Source organism: Melozone crissalis, unplaced genomic scaffold, assembly GCF_028551555.1.
Source record: "Melozone crissalis strain CALT ecotype California unplaced genomic scaffold, PUWL_Pcris_2 ptg000007l_1, whole genome shotgun sequence".
Taxonomy (NCBI): Eukaryota; Metazoa; Chordata; class Aves; order Passeriformes; family Passerellidae; genus Melozone; species Melozone crissalis.
The window spans coordinates 19,205,712-19,221,338 of NW_026535785.1; the positions used below are offsets into that span (position 1 = coordinate 19,205,712).

The 15,627-nt window shown below is 41.1% G+C and overlaps 1 protein-coding gene across 1 annotated transcript in view; it reads left to right on the top strand.

Annotated features, from left to right (window-relative positions):
- The window catches only part of KCTD15 (potassium channel tetramerization domain containing 15), a 246,501-nt gene that overhangs the window by 174,486 nt on the left and 56,388 nt on the right, over window positions 1-15,627 (top strand). The window lies entirely within an intron of this gene.

The following is a 15,627-nucleotide window of genomic DNA, read 5'->3' on the forward strand; positions in this document are numbered from 1 at the left end:
GGTAAATAACCAAACCAGCCACACAGCCCATTGCAGCAGAAGGACACCCAGCAGTCAGCTCTGATTGCCCTCTGTTGTTTCCAAGTACCACATAAACACATTGCAGACTGATGAGAAGAGCAAAGCAAACTTTCATGTGCGCTCAGTTGCTCAGTAGAAGGCACCTCCTCAGTCCTCCAGAATGCATCTCTCAAAATGCATCTCCATTACCCATTGCAACTTTTTTATTTTTCTGTCTTTCAACCTTATGAAACAAAAGGACCACTTGAAATGAGAACAGGAAAATGCACCTGAAAAATTATTTATCCATAAAAAATTTACCACATTGTATGATAGGAACTATCTTGGCACACTGTTATTTCACTTCAGCTTAATTTTTGCCATACTCTTCAGGGTCTCTTCCTTTACCTTGCTGTTTCCCCACAGTCACAGATCATTTAAATAACTGTCTTGGAGGAGGTGATCTTTTCCTCTGAAAACTGGAAACATTAGTTTGCATCCCAAGCAATAGTGAGCTCAATAGTGAGTTTATAAAGAAGGTGGGGGTAGGAAAAGGAACTTAACCTTTCATAAGCGTTCCCATTGGTTTTGAAAAATCTGGCAGCTGCCCAAAGGAAAAGATTGTCCCAATAATAGAGGCTGTGCTGCTGAAAAATGTCATTTCTAAAACTGTTGATCATTAGCGAAATACCATAGATCAGGATCTTTTTAACCAGAAGCACTAGAATAACTTGAGAGGGTGACTAAAGCCAGCGAACAGTATTCCCCATAATTACTGAAAAATGAAACTAATTTCTTTTCACCCTGAACAGCTTTCACCTCTTGCCAGAGGCATTAATGTAGAATAGGGATGTTAATAATGAGGATAGTAGGAACGAGAAGTGTTTTAAGATTTAAAGGCTGACTTTTTAATGGTGTTCGTGTTGTAGCATGGCATGCCATATAATTAATGCAATTCCTTCTTACCAATTCAAAAATGTGTCCTTCCCTTCACAGAGCTGCAGTTCTGACACTGTTTAGAGCAACTCTTGGCCCTTTTGAATCCTCTCTTATCTCAGATCATTAACTGGTTTAGGTGACACCACAATAATGCAACTCACTCTCATTTTGTAAAGTCATTTTCAGATATAATACAGCTAGAACTGTAGGATGGTTGATGCTCTCAGCACCCCACCTGATAAATAAGAACACTGACAAAGTGTTCAGTAGAAATGGGCACAGCAAATCTTTCTCCAAGCACTGCCCACATTTCTTGTGCTCCTTTCACAATTGCAATCACCCTCACTCCAACTTTAGGAAAACCAGCTGGGGTATGAGTAACAAAACTGGAGCAGAGCAAGGCCCCATCACAGAATGACAAATTGTGGGACATTCTTGGGCTGCTCACACTGAAAACCAGGCAGCTTCATGCTCAGAGGTACCTGCAACCTGCAGCACCTGCATGAGAGTTATCATGGGATCCCCATCCCTGTCACTCCTTTCCTACAGTTCACATACACTCAGAGATGCATAAAGACTGACAGCTCTGCTGTCAATCTGTTGAAATTCAATTGATTTCAATCACAGCAAGCTGAACACCCAAGTTTTCTTGGGGAGGAGAACAAAAAAAACCAAAAACAAAACCAAAAATCCACCCAAACAAACAAAAACCTCCCCTGCAAAAAAAGAGGGAAAAATACCCCACCAAACCCCACCAAAACACCAGTACATACCCCACCTGAATTTTTTCAAATTTTCAAATTTTCAACCTCAATTTTCAAAATTGCCTAATTTTCCTCAATTACTTTAAAGCCAGATTTGAGCAAAATCTCATTCTTGGTTTAGGGTGAGCAGGAAAAGCATGCTAACATCTTCTTCTATGTTCCACAGGCAAATTTAGATTAATGACCAGCCAGGCTGTCTTCCCCCTTTGACCCTCAGTTATTCCCTTTACTCCAGTTCCCAGAAAGTTCAGGAGAGCCTACACAGTAATTGAAGATTTTAATCTTTTGTGGCTTTTAATCAAAGAACTAATACTGTTGCACAGCTTTAAAATTCACACATCTATATTATTTCAAAAGACAAAAATATTCTTTGTTAATTATTACAATCTTGCTACCATCTGCTGCCCTGATCTCACATATTCACTGTAGACTTCAGTCTCAAAGCATTTTTAAAATACAGGAATGTTTTCATGTGTTGTCCTGTATATAGAAATAGACTGAACTTGACTTCATAACATTGGATGATAGGAGAGAAAAATCCCAAAAAAATAAACCCACCACATTCTTATAATGTTGTAAAACACCAGCATCAAACCTCCAAACATCTAGCACAGAGTGAGGCCAATGGGACAAGGTTTCTATATTTTTATATAGAAGCTTCCCCTTTGCATGGACTTTTTCTCAGTCCCTTTAATCAAAGGAGCCTAGAAATGTCTATTCTGTATTTTCTGTAAGTGCTAACATTTCCATGAATAGCACAAATTGACAGGGAAGGTGCCTTCTCTAATTACCCACTGTGAAAGCAGAGTGTCCAAAATGGAATTTATGATCAGCTTAAATAATAATCAGTCTAATGACTAGGTTGGCAACAGACAGAAGCTTGAAGGAAAGAGATGAGTTGCTGCAGGGTTATCATGGGGGAAGCTGTTGCTTATGAGCCAGGAGCTGTTGAAAAATCTCCTCTGAGAGTTTGAAGAGACTTGCAGTGGAGGACCACAGAGATCCAGCACCAACTGAAAGAGTTATAAATAATTTTGTACCAATGCACTTTCCATACACAGCAGCCAGAGGATGCAGCATCCCCAAAGAGAGCCAGACAAATTCACAAAGATCACCCCCATAGAAGAGGAGACTGAAAACATTTTTAATGTGCTGCAGCTGCATGGAAGATAAGGACTGTGGAATGAAAACCTACATTGTGAAGGTGTCACCTTTATGGTTTGTACAAATATTAAATTGTGAAGTCTACAAACAGAGCAAAAAGAATGAGTGATTGCTTTCAAATAGATGAACAAGCAGAGGCTTTCATGGGGTAAAACCCAATTGGTTCCTGCTCCATGATGACCCATGGCTATAACGACACACACAGGGCTGTATTCACAACCCTGATAATGTCCATGGCATGGAGAAGCCCTCCCCATCTTTGCTCCAAAACACATTTGGTCTTTGTCTATGACTTCCTGTAAAACACAGAGAAGTTTTCTTTGCCATTTCTAGCAGTGGGTTTTACTGTATACACATATTAAGTTTTCCAGTTAACAAAAGATGGCACAGCTAAGAATCAATGATGTTTATCTTCAAAAGGCTCCTGATGCAGTACGGACTGAATTCTGTACACTTAAGGAGCACTGAAAAGGCTGTGGAAGCACTGCTGATCCTTACATCCATAAGCATCCAGTGTGGAGGGAGCCTGGGGACTGTGTTCAGCAGTGGTCCTCCTCATCACTCACTCTAAAATGGACCAGGGACGAGGGAGAAAAAAAGAGGCAGGAGCAGTTCATTTATTCATTGTATGGTATGCCTTTTCAATCTTTCTCTGCATTAGCTAGCTAGCTAACCTGACCAGAACCTCTCAATAACACAGGCTTGAATCCTGCTCGGTTCCATCTTGCTCACTTTTCACCAGTGCAGACAACATTGAAAAGCCCAGGACTTCTTGTGCTGAAGTCAAACTTCATCTAGCTATTCTTCTCTGACAACTCCAAACCACAAAAAGTAGCAATGATATATTTAGGCTGTTGTCCAAAAATACCAGAAATGCCTGCTTCTTTTCAATTGCTGTACCTCGTATTATGGTTTGAGCAAGCCCACATCAAGCCACTGCAGAACCACTTAACATTCTCCAGCCATAAACCAGTCCTACTGCAAAAGAACAGGGGGAACCTTCTCTCTGCATGGCAGAACAAATGAGCACAACAGAAACCTCGTCATTTCCACCTCAGAATGGACATGAGATGAAGACATGGCTGACTGCAGAGCTTCCGGAAAGGTAATTTAAAAAACAGTCCTCTCCCAGGCCTGGGCCAGAGGTAGGATCTGAGCAGAGGGCAGTAGATGAGTGTGACAGTGTTCACAGGGGTCCAAGGATGAGGGAAGAGATGACGATCTGACTCCATATTTCAGAAGGCTGATTTATTATTTTATGATATATATTATATTAAAACTATACTAAAAGAATAGAAGAAAGGATTTCATCAGAAGGCTAGCTAAGAATAGAAAAAGAAAGAATCATAACAAAAGCTTCTGCCTAGGACAGAGAGTCTGAGCCAGCTGACTGTGATTGGCCATTAATTAGAAACAACCACATGAGACCAGTCACAGATGCACCTGTTGCATTCCACAGCAGCAGATAATCATTGTTTACATTTTGTTCCTAAGGCCTCCCAGCTTCTCAGGAGGAAAAATCCTAAGGAAAGGAATTTTTCATAAAACATGTCTGTGACAGATGAGGGGTGAGGGCACAAAAGTTCACTTTAGAGAGCTGTCATGTTTAGATGGCTGCTAGGAATTCTCAACAGACTCGGCAGAGCCCAGGCAACCATTTTGGAAATGTTCTTTACTAAGAACACTAAAACACCACAATTTCCTAATAATTGCAAGCCCTGTGCATTTTCTGAATTCGCTTTTACAACTAGCTCACAACTGAGCAAAGCCCAGCAGCTCCCAGAGCCATCAGTTCCTTGGGTAGATGGGGCTTAAGGGCAGGTAGCAAAGCACAGCTGGAGCTCAGCGAGGGCTGCAGGAGACATTTATTCCTCCTGACACTGGAACTTACTGTGTCGGTCACAATGTTATCTGGGTCACCGCTGCAAGTTTATGTGGCATCCACAGCAGCCCTGCTGGCAGGATTTAACTCGGAGCCTACAGCCAGGCAGTGCAAACATCCAACCCTGATGTGAAAAATGCCAATTTTTTTAAATTTTGGTTTTAAAATTTTGGGTTTTTTAAAATTGTTTTTAAAATTTTAGAAGTTTAATAGTAATAAAATGGTTATAAAAATAGTTATACCATTAGAGTAATAATAATTTGGACAATTTGAATTAGTACAACATGAAACAATAGAGACAAAGAGTTATGGATGTCTGGGTACCTTTTTCCGGGCAGCACAAGCTCAAAAAAGGACTCACGTTAACAGGGGATTAACCCTTAAAAACAACAGCCTGTTGCATATTCATTCACTTCATACATGATGCATAAATTCCATTCAAACACAGGATTCTGTCTGGTCAGTGTCAGTTTCTTCCTCTGAATCCTGACAGCGCCTTCGAGGCAGGAAAAAGTTCGTTTCTTCTGATAACGGGGCAATAAATTCTTTTCCTCTGAAACATTCACGTGTCCTGTGGCTGCTATTTCACTGCAAGTCCTTTCTTTTAAAAAAGTATCCTACATAGCATAGTTTCTATTTAAACATTTTTTTATAACCCAAAACTATATTTACCACACTACTTAAGAAAATTAATACAGCATTACTTTCTAACACAACACATATAATATTTATTTTAACATTTGCGAAAAGCCAATCATAAAATACACATTTTTCACACTGATCACTGCAAATCTTAGATTATGGCGTCTAATCCAGAAGAGAGACACAAATTCCAGAAGAGAGAGTGAAAATTGTCATAGGAAAGAAAAGGGAAAACTGAAACTTCAGTTCCAGAAGAGAATTATCAGCGAGCAGTAGCATCGTTAAACCGCATTCTGGCTGTCAGGCATCCAGCACGAGCAGTGTGTGCAGCCCATCTTTGGGAGTACACTCACTGCATTTCCTATTCGTTCTGCCTTCCCCGGGTGTGCCCGCGGGCAGCAGCGAGCAGGGCGGTGCGTGGCAGCCGTGCCCGGTGCGGTTTCCATGGCAGTGCCAGCCCGGGGCTCTGCTCCCGCACACTGAACGCGCTGCTGCGGCTGCTGCTGCTCCTTGCTCCTGCTGGAGCTCCAACACACCCCGGCCATTGTCATTGTCCTTGCCTTGCCCCACGTTCCTGCTGTCGCTAATTAGGCTGGCATGCAATAGTGAAATCTTTCTCCTTAGTGAAATCTTTCTCCTTTTTAATGCCTTTATCTCTCGGGTGGGGAGAACTGACGGGTCCGTGCTCATAGGAGCGATGGCGGGTAGCACGGTCGGGACGGACGGAGATGAGAGATCTCTGCAGCCTGGTCAGGAACTTGGGGTTTATTGCACAGGGCCTGGGTGCAGGGCCCTGCTGGGATTTGGGGTTTATTGCACAGGGCCTGGGTGCAGGGCCCTGCTGGGATTTGGGGTTTATTGCACAGGGCCTGGGTGCAGGGCCCTGCTGGGATTTGGGGTTCATTGCAAAGGGCCTGGGTGCAGGGCCCTGCTGGGATTTGGGGTTCATTGCAAAGGGCCTGGGTGCAGGGCCCTGCTGGGATTTGGGGTTCATTGCAAAGGGCCTGGGTGCAGGGCCCTGCTGGGATTTGGGGTTTATTGCACAGGGCCTGGGTGCAGGGCCCTGCTGGGAGCTGCCAGGCACAGCTCAGAGCAGGCTGAGAGAAGAGAGGGGCAGAGAGGATGAGAGAGTAAAAGGGTAAGAGAACAGAAGCGTAAGAGAGTAAAAGGGGTAAGAGAGCAAGGTTCCCATTACAATACAGTAAATCTTCTTCTGTGCTGAATATTCTAATTCTCACTAACCAATCTAGTCCAATATACAAATCCTAGAGCATTTACATACAGCCTATAAGAATCATTACGTTACCATACCATGTTACATATTAAACCCTATAAACTCCTCTTTGGGCCCCTTCTGCCAAGCTGTAGGGTCTGCTCTGACCCTTGGGCCTGTCTGCAAGCAGAGGGTGTTGTTCCATCAAAAGGGGATTGCCTTCAGCTGGCCACACCATTGTTTTCCAGTTGTTCAATAACTGAGGGATCTCAAAGCTTGCTTTCATTTCAATCTTCCTTATAGTTTCTATATTCTAAAAATCTTTTGCCAGGCAATCATATTTATAAGGCTTTCCTGTTTCATCTTCCCCAACAGGTGCTCACACCACTGCTGCTCCCAGGGGTGACTCAGAGAAGGAGGAAGAGTGCAGTTTTGTCCACTGGTCTGTGGGCAGAACTGGGGCTTCCATCCTCACTAGATCATCGGGAAATTCTCTTACTTTCAGTTCAACATTGGAGCTCCTCTGTCTAGCCAACAACTAGGTTAGCGTTAGGGGTAAAAGGCATCTTAGCAGATACTAGATTCTGTTCCTCACGTCTAGACATCACTTTGATCCATCAGTTCCATGTTAGCTCGTTGTTTTTAGGGGGGTTTGGCTAGTTTCGGTGAGGGGTCCCTCTCATTGCATGCTGGCTCCAATGTCATTTGCATGCCAACTCGAGGTCCCTTCCCCTTCACCATCTGAGTGCCATCCTCCAGAAAGCAACAGGGTGCCACTCCACAAAAGGGGCAATCCTTAACCATCAAGGACAGGTAGTTAATGAAAACAACAGGTGATTACAATAACAAACAGTTAGAACTCCACCCTGGCAGCAACTAGCCCAACCTGTGAACTCTGCAACCTTTAAGAAAATGGGCAGCTTTTCTACTCATAACACTTAGGAACCGACCATACTTATGCTTACCCAATTAAAAGGGAGCACAGCAGAAGGTGGACTGCCTCCGAAGAAGCTGGCATGACATGTCATGGACATATTTTATGAAAAATCCTTTCCTCAGGATTTCTTTTCTCCTGAGAGGCCTCAGAAATGAAATGTAAACAATGATTATCTGCTGCTGTGGAATGCAACAGGTGCAACTTTGATTGGTCTCATGTGGTTGTTTCTAATTAATGGCCAATCACAGCTGGCTCAGACTCTCTGGTCGGTCACAAGATTTTATTATCTTCCATTCCTATCCTTTCAAGCCTTCTGATGAAATCCTTTCTTCTATTCTTTTATTATAGTTTTAATATAATATATATAATAAAATAATAAATCAGCCTTCTGAAACACGGAGTCAAGATTCTCATCTCTTCCCTCATCCTGGGACCCCTGCGAAGACCACCACAATGACACTAGAAAAACCTCATCTCTCAGGGCTTTTTCCAACATTTTTATTTTCTTTCCCCATAGGAAAGATTAGGAATTAGGTGCACTCAGAACAGAAAACCCAAATTATCTGATCTGAAACTTAAGCTTCAGGTGTTAGGATTTTTATTTCTTTTCATCTAATTGAGTTAATTACATTTGGGGGGTAACAGTTAAAAAAGAAAAGAAAAAGAAAATTTTTTAAAAAGCTGTTTACAAAACCCCATATTGTATGACTTAGAGAAAAGTCCCAGAGTTGCTAATCAGGTGATTACAAAAACAAGCAACAGCCATCAAAAATTCAACTGATGACCTTCACCCTCCCTGCTTCCCCCAGGAGGAAAAAATCAAAACAAGTGAAAAACATTCTTTCAAGTACAAAATGCCCAACACTTGGGAAAGGAAATAAACAGCTATTTGCAAAAGTGACCTCCTGCCCTGCTCTGTAGGATGACATTAAATCAGGAGTAAAGGCTCAGAGTCCAAATCTAGTTGTGATTAACACAGGATTCAGAGACAGAGAGAAGGAATTTAGTTACAAGGAAAATTGGCTGCTCTTTCATCTGAGCCTTTCTTCTGTTCTTCTGTTCTATCTGAAAAATATTTTACTTTAGAAGGGGAAGAAAAAAAAAAGACAAATTTTGTGTCATTCCCTTTTCTTTCCTATGACAAGCTGTCACTTCTAGATATGGAAACCATATCACCATGTTGCTGGAGAGAATAAGTGGGGCACGATTTCTCCTTTCCTTTGATATGAACAAAGATTAAAGTAATAAAAAACTAAGAAGATGAGAGTGAAGGAAAAGCAGAATTTTCCAGCAAATCTGCTGTTATTTTACTATGACATTCTATGAAGCAACAGTGGCATCCAGTGGTAAATTTCCATAAGCAAGTTTCATATCCTACTTTCACTAAGTTTTGGCTTACATCAGATTCTTTTTAATTTTTTTTCTGTTTTTTTTGGCAACAGGTTCTCAAAGAATCTTCCCCCTCCTCCTCCTCCTCCTTACACCACCAAAACAGCCACCATGCACCCAGTCCTTAATACCAGTAATAGAGACCAAGGTACCAATTTCCGCAAAGGCTGTACATCTTATCTGCATAGTCAGAAATTCCAATCATTACTCAGAAGCTGCAACATTGATACAAACACATTTTTAAATCATTCTCAGAAAAACAAAGGGCATTTTTCTCCTGGTGCCCACAAGAGTGCAGCAAATATAATTCTGTACCATCCCTTCCTCAGTCCCCCTTCCCATTTTGTTTTTCTGCAAGGCAATATGATCATTCTTTTCTCATTTAGTAACATTAAGATTATTTTCACTTTATGATATCTCCCAAATAGATGCCCTGGGCAAAAATGAAGGCCTTATAATTATAAGAGTATACTACAGAAGAATGCCCATTCAGTGAATTTATTATGGTATTTTCAGGCTGAAATCACCTTTGCAGTTAAGAAAGCACCTTGTGCTAGCACAAGCTCAGTATCATTGTCAGTTTTAATTTGGTAAGAAGGACAATTGTCTCCTCACCAACACAGAGCTGAGAACTAAAATTTGTCAGTCTGGCTCTCAGGTCAATCAAAATTTCTGGTCTGATTTTTATTAGTATACGTCTAGAGATCTTTTAAAAGAATTGGTCTCAACATCACTGAAAATTATGGTTTTTACTTAAATTTCCAAGAGAGTTAAACTAGACTGTCTTCTCCCTTTTCATAGGACAATTTCTCTATCTGCAGACTCCAAATTTACCTTCAGAAAGCTATTGGCTTATACAATGAGGTTCTCTGAAGGAAAACCTTAGGTTTGTTTCCCTCCCCACATGGTAAAACATAAAACATCTCATGAAGAAACTGAAGTTGGGTCTGCATCCAGTCTTCATATGACAAAACTGTGAGTTAATTGGTTTATAATTGTTGTGGTTCCACAAGTATGAGAGTGCCTCATACTCAACTTACCCCAAGAAACACACATAGGAAAGGATAATTACTGCCACCCTGCTGAGGAGGGGGGGTAAATTAGGAAGAAAGTGTTTGACACTGAACTAACTGCACTAAAGTGTATCAGCAAACTCAGCCACAGGCCTTCTACTCAAACCTTCTGGATTATTCAAACTCCTGCCACCAGAGGCAGAGCAGAACAATTCACCCTTTGGAGTAAACAATGTATTTTCTTCATCATGGTACCAAAATATCAGAGTTCATGAATATTTAATTCATTTGTGACTCTACAGGTTGCTCACACATGCTGCTGTTAAATGCCTGATGTGGCTAGCCAGGAGACCAGACATCTGAGATTAGCCTACCCCACTGCATTCTAGCACTGAAATGCTGGATTTGTGGGTTTAGGTATTTGTTAGCTTGTTTCCCTCCTTGAACTGGCCAGTTCCCAAAGCATTCTTTATGTGGGAGCAGGCAAAAACTTGCAGATGGAGTCTGCCCCCAAAGCAGGAAAAGGATTCAGAACTCTTATAATATATTGTTCTAGCAAGTGAGATATTAACATTAAAAATAGAAGAAAAATGCATAAAGAACAAAAGAAGCTCAAGATTTATGGCCTTCTGATGAAGGGGGAAATCCCATATGATTGGAGCAGGCAGCTATGCACAGGAGATGAGTCTGAACTACAAAGCAGAACCACGACTGAACTTGTGCTGTGCTTGAGATAAAGCAATCTTTCAGTAGCAAAGTTGTAACACAGAAAAATCTCAAGACTGACATGAAATGATCAATATCCTATGGAATGAAACCTCTGAAGAATCAGGTATTTTAAAGCAGAACTGAAAGATTAAGATGAATTTTCTTTTTCTTCTCCCAGGCCTTTGAGCTGAGCTAGGAAGTTCCTGAACATCCTTAATGCACAGAGCTCCCAGTGAATTGCAGACTCTTTTTCCACAACATACTTTAGAAATAAACACAATAAAGCAAGATCTCTGCAGCTGAGATCAGATTTCATGCAAGTTCTAACTGTAGCAATGTGACACCAAGCAAAAGGTAGCTCCAGTTCCCCCTCTCCTTTCTCCTGTAGAGTTCCTCCCTTTCTCTCTTCTCTCCTGCAACAGGAGTCTATTCCCACACTGCAGAGGAGCCTGCCCACCAGCAGCAGCTCCAAGGGAGCAGAACAGCAGAACCCAAACTGGGTTTGGGTTTATGTGGCTCCAGTGCTGGGCTCCAGCTGCACCCCCAGGCCAGGGTCAGGCCAGAACCTCCCAGAACAGCAGCATCCAATGATCCTGATAATCTGGGACTTGCACCTGGAAGCAGTATTACAGAAGACTCAAGAAAGAACTCAAGTCAAAAACCTGCTAGGATCCTCATAGTTACTTAGATGACATTTTCTGAAAAGATTCTTGGATCCAAAGGTAGCTAAACCTGTACCATATAAATTTATTTTCAGTGTAGATTAAGAATTTGGGGGAGGAACTTAACAAAATAAGCTTTCTTTGGTACCTTAGAAGAGATCACTATTCATTAAGAACATACTCATGTTGCCATGTATTCTGGTTTGGACAGTAAGAATTATGAGATCACAAAATATGTCAGTCATCTGAAATTCATCTCCAGCAGTGGTTTCAAACATCATACAATGCATTTTTGTGCCAAATATTCCCATTTATCACTAATGGATCTCTTGCTCCTGATACCATCTTTCCACCAGATGTCACACTTCCCCTTCACCTGCTAACTCCAAACCTCTCAATATAACCCCGTGCACAGATGCATTTGTTCTTTTGCTGACCATTTCCACACTCTGTCCTTAATTAAATTCTATTGGTTTGCAGTGGCAACACTGCATTAAACACCAAACCATATAACTTGTGCAGCTAAGTTCAAGACCTCACCTATGTACTGGTGCTCCTGCTGTCACAAATAGTAAAAAATCTGCACTGTTCTATTATGCTCCAAACCCCACACATTTGTATAAATCAACTGGTTATTTAAAATGACAAAAATTCCTTTCCTAATGCCCATTTTTAAACATTGTTACTCTTCAGTAAGTAACAGAGTCTCATTCTTCAGGCCTCTCAACACTCTAGGTTAACCAGAGGAAAAAAATCCATTCACATTGACCAAATGCACAAAACAAAAGCATTATTTTCAAACCAAAATGCCTAAGTGCCAGCACTAAATAAGTGTTTTATGATACAATTTAACACATGAAAAAATGGGAGGTTCAAATTAGTAATATTTTAAGCATAAGAGCAAAGTTTGGTCCAGCCCTGCTACCTTGTGAGATGGTTGGTTTTACTTTACTGTTTCTAACAGCTGTGTCAGAAGTAACCCATCAGCATTAGCTGTCTTTGAGTCTGCAGCCATCCTCCTGTTTTGATAAATGCAGTGTTAATGCATGAATGTATTATTCTAGAAAATAATCCATGGAAAGCTACAATTTTGAAGGTAGCATTACCTCAGCCTCAGAGCATGCTATCACATGCAATGCCATGGTTTAGTTTATGGATTTATACAATTCCTTCCCTGTCCTTTGACAATGACCTATTTTTAGACACACATCACACTGAGTGGGTATGTCACTTGATAGAATCCCATCCTGAAGATTCAAGTCTGTCATAAATAAATATGTAAGACAAACTGGTACATACAAGTTGCCTCTGAGACCTGCTTTCAAGTCCATTCCAGAATGCAGTGAGTGAAAATCATTTCAAATGAATGTCTGCTGGTCTCTGCCATGTTTCTTCTCTGAGAATTGCGCATCACAATGTAGTCAAGCATTTCCAAACAGACAGCTCTAAGAAGGGACAGAGGAAGGCAGAAAGGAAACCTTCCACTAACCAGGTGCAAGCCTTTCCCAGCTCTTCCCCTTGCTGCCTCTTAGTGGGGAAGGTCTCTATTGTATCAGATCATACATCTATTCTGCAGAAAGAAAAACTACTTTATTAGAAAAACAAATAAACAATAGCAAGACAACTTGCAATAAGTATTATTCTGAGGAGACAGCAGTTGGGTTCTGGGGGTTTTGTTGTTGATATTTTTGTTGGTTTTTAACTCCACCTAGGAAATATTGCCTAGCAACAATGGGAGAACCCTTCTAACAAAATGAATCATGCAGGTATTGGCTGTTTATTCCCATGAAGGGCTGTGTTTCCACCCTGTCAAATGACATCAAGGCCATGTTGCCAGAGGCATTGGGAGTTTTGACCTCTAAAAGGCAATTTTCTCACTGTCTGCTCAGAATTGTAACATTTTTCATATTGAAGGCTTTTATATCATATCTTGTAGTTTTCATATCTATAAATAACATACTAAAATTCTCCAACACAACAAAGCACAGCTATTATCTTTACCTATTAACACTGTAAACATCAAACATCACAAAGTTAACACTCTATTAGCATATCTATCAGGCATCAACAAAAAAAAAAAAAAAAGAGGGAAGCAAACCACATTAAATTGTGTGACCACGTTCAATGGAAATTAACAGAGGCCAGAACTTGGTTCATAAAAGTTCTGAATTTCAGAAAGAAAGTATCTACTAGATCATCACCAGATACCCATGCAAGATTAATTTTGGATTTCCTTGCCCAAGTAATCCTCTCTTAATTTCTTAATGGAGCTATTAAAAAGAAGAGTTTTAAGCTACAGGCTGGATTACCAGCATGTAAACAGAAAAGCTAAGACCTAGTATTTGCATAGAATACAGAAGTATAAATCTCACCAATAAATGGGCATGTACATTGTATGTGTCCCCTCCCAAATTAATTCTTATTCAAGGCTTCCTAAATTTTAATTGTAACAGCTCTACTGAAATTAGAGTGAGCCAGTGAGCTTTGGTCCTAAAATTACTGCTTTCACTGTTGCTCTGCAAAGGATGAAATGCAGCTTGTGACAACTAAATTTATCCAACAAACATAGTTAACTACAGCCTTGTACACCAATATTATGTTTTCAAGTAAGGAGACAATGAGAAGTCCCACAACTCTACAAGGCTGTTCTGCTAACTGTGCTGCTCAATACCATCAGGGGGGTTGTTTGTTTGCTTTTGCCCACATTAAAAGAGTCATCAAATCTTTAAGAGAATCAGAATCTGCAAGTCATGGAAAGGCAAGCAGGTTGTCCCTGAGAACATCAGGATCTTCACAAAATTATTGTCTTGGGGGTGATGGTTGATCAAAAACTCAGCAGGAGCCAGCAGTGAGTGCTCACAGCCCAAGGGAATCCTGAGCTGCATGGCCAGAAGGTCAAAGGAGGTGATTCTGCCCCACTACTCTGCTCTTGTGACACCCACTGGCGGTGCTGCATCCAGTTCTGGTGTCCCAGCACAAGGACATGGAACAGTTGCAGAAAGTCCAGAGGGTTGGGGCTGCACCCACTTCTGGTGTCCCAGCACAAGGACATGGAAATGTTGAGCAAGTCCAGAGGGCTGGGGCCTGTCCCTGTGAAGACAAGCTGAGGAAGCTGGGGCTGTTCAGCCCAGACAAGGGAAGGTTCTTCCATGTGGAGACCTCGTGGCACTTCCAAGGTCTGAGGGGGCTGCAGGAGGGATGTTCTGTCAGGAGCTGCAGTGCTAGGACAGGGTAGTTACAGATGGACTGGAAATTAGGAAGAACTTTTTCACTGAGAGGCTGGTGAGACACTGGAACAAGCTGCAGATTCCCCATCCCTGGAAGTGCCCAGGGCCAGGCTGTACAAAGCCTTGAGCAACCTGGTCCAGGGGAGGGTTCCTGCCCATGGCAGGGGTCTGGGACCAGGTGATGTTTAAGATCCCTTCCAGTCCCTTAACATTGTGTCATTCTGTCCAGCTTTTCCACAAAATTATTCTATACAGTTTACAGAAATCAAAACTCTACATAAAACAAGTACTTCTGGTGCATTCTTCAGACTGAAGGTTTTAGACTACACAAGCTGATCATCAAGAAATTAAATTCCTAGGACTTCGACTTCCACAGTCACAGGCAATCTGCAAAACAATGAGGTGTGAAATGAAATATAAGCACTCTTAGTGGGCTGGGGTTTATAAACAATCAGTAACAGTTCTCAAAATAATAGAAAGTAATATTGAATGATTAAGTAATAATTTTCCTCAAAAATGCTCAAGAAAGATCATGCTTTGTCTCCAAAGAAGCTACATACTGGCAACCTTTCCCAGATACCTGTACTCTGGAACAGATATTTTGGCTATGTTCTTCAACAACATGATTGGGTTTTAATTTATTGAAGAATAAAGGCTCAAGACAAATAATCGGTTATGACTTTTTTATATAAATTCAAAATATTAAAGTGCTTATTCTCCAATTTGATGAATTTGCTTGCTATATTTTCTTAGAATTGACTGCTATACTGTGTACTTTCTAGACTAGAAATACACTATAACGCTTAATCAACCACGTTACTACTCTGTCATCTTCTGTAGGCCACAAAGAAACAGTAACACAATTTCTGTTTCAAGCACTTGACTTAAACACCTATTTCTGGGAAGGCAAGTGTCAGCAGTGTTGGCACCCTACTCCTTGGAGAGGAAAAAAAAAAAAAAAAAAAAAAAAAACAAGAGTTGAGACAAGCTTACCATGCTTTGCAATGCAGTGTGAAACTCCAGAGCTAATGTGTAGCTCTATGGCTAGATTTATTCACCCATACTGAATCCAGCTTCTGTATCATCT